Genomic DNA, 1,865 nt, shown 5'->3' on the forward strand with positions numbered 1-1,865 from the left:
AATTCTCCTCTATCAACATCAATCACAGCCTTTGCTGTGGCTAGGAAGGGTCTGCCCAGGATGATGGATTCATCCATGCACTTTCCAGTCTCTAGGACTATGAAATCAGTAGGGATGTAATGGTCTTTAACTTTTACTAGAACATCCTCTACAAGTCCATAAGCTTGTTTTCGTGAGTTGTCTGCCATCTCTAGTGAGATTTTTGCAGCTTGCACCTCAAAGATCCCTAGCTTCTCCATTACAGAGAGAGGCATGAGGTTTACACTTGACCCTAGGTCACACAAGGCCTTCTTGAAGGTCATGGTGCCTATGGTACAAGGTATTGAAAACTTCCCAGGATCCTGTCTCTTTTGAGGTAATTTTTGCCTAGACAAGTCATCCAGTTCTTTGGTGAGCAAAGGGGTTCATCCTCCCAAGTCTCATTTCCAAATAACTTGTCATTTAGCTTCATGATTGCTCCAAGGTATTTAGCAACTTGCTCTTCAGTGACTTACTCATCCTCTTCAGAGGAAGAATACTTATCAGAGCTCATGAATGGCAGAAGTAAGTCCAGTGGAATCTCTATGGTCTCATTTTGAGTCTCAGATTCCCATGGTTCCTCATTGGGGAACTCATTGGAGGTCAGTGGGCGTCCATTGAGGTCTTCCTCAGTGGCGTTTACTGCCTCTTCCTCCTCTCCAAATTCGGCCATGTTCATGGCCTTGCACTCTCCTTTTGGATTTTCTTCTGTATTGCTTGGAAGAGTACTAGGAGGGAGTTCAGTAATTTTCTTACTCAGTTGACCCACTTGTGCCTCCAAATTTCTAATGGAGGACCTTGTTTCAGTCATGAAACTTTGAGTGGTTTTGATTATATCAGAGACCATGGTTGCTAAGTCAGAGGTATTCTGCTTAGAACGCTCTGTCTGTTGCTGAGAAGATGATGGAAAAGGCTTGCTATTGCTAAACCTGTTTCTTCCACCATTATTGTTGTTGAAACCTTGTTGAGGTCTCTGTTGATCCTTCCATGAGAGATTTGGATGATTTCTCCATGAAGGATTATAGGTGTTTCCATAGGATTCTCCCCTGTAATTCACCTCTTCTATTGAAGGGTTCTCAGGATCATAAGCTTCTTCTTCAAGTGAAGCTTCCTTAGTACTGCTTGGTGCATTTTGCATTCCAGGCAGACTTTGAGAAATCATATTGACTTGTTGAGTCAATATTTTATTCTGAGCCAGTATGGCATTCAGAGTGTCAATCTCAAGAACTCCTTTCTTCTGATTGGTTCCATTGTTCACAGAATCCCTTTCAGAAGTGTACATGAATTGGTTATTTGCAACCATTTCAACAGCTCTTGAGCTTCTGTAGGCGTCTTCTTCAGATGAAGAGATCCTCCAGCAAAGCTATCCAAAGACATCTTGGATAGTTCAGACAGACCATCATAGAAAATACCTATGATGCTCCATTCAGAAAGCATATCAGAGGGACACTTTCTGATTAATTGTTTGTATCTTTCCCAAGCTTCATAGAGGGATTCTCCTTCCTTCTGTCTGAAGGTTTGGACTTCCACTCTAAGCTTACTCAATTTTTGAGGTGGAAAGAACTTTGCCAAGAAGGCATTGACTAGCTTTTCCCAAGAGTTCAGGCTTTCTTTAGGTTGTGAGTCCAACCATGTCCTAGCTCTGTCTCTTACAGCAAAAGGGAATAGCATAAGTCTGTAGACCTCAGGGTCAACCCCATTAGTCTTGACAGTGTCACAGATTTGCAAGAATTCAGCTAAAAACTGATGGGGATCTTCCAATGGAAGTCTATGGAACTTGCAATTCTGTTACATTAGAGAAACTAATTGAGGCTTAAGCTCAAAGTTGTTTGCTCCAATGGCAGGAA

General features: G+C 42.1%; 1 non-coding gene across 1 annotated transcript; it reads left to right on the forward strand.

Moving 5' to 3' along the window:
- Nucleotides 1-1,449: 1,449 nt before the first annotated feature.
- On the forward strand, nt 1,450-1,557 carry LOC127747303 (small nucleolar RNA R71). The gene has a single exon (XR_008009103.1). It is a non-coding gene; the product is annotated as a small nucleolar RNA R71 (small nucleolar RNA).
- Nucleotides 1,558-1,865: the final 308 nt, after the last annotated feature.

The sequence above is a fragment of the Arachis duranensis genome, chromosome 4 (assembly GCF_000817695.3).
Source record: "Arachis duranensis cultivar V14167 chromosome 4, aradu.V14167.gnm2.J7QH, whole genome shotgun sequence".
NCBI classification, from domain to species: domain Eukaryota; kingdom Viridiplantae; phylum Streptophyta; class Magnoliopsida; order Fabales; family Fabaceae; genus Arachis; species Arachis duranensis.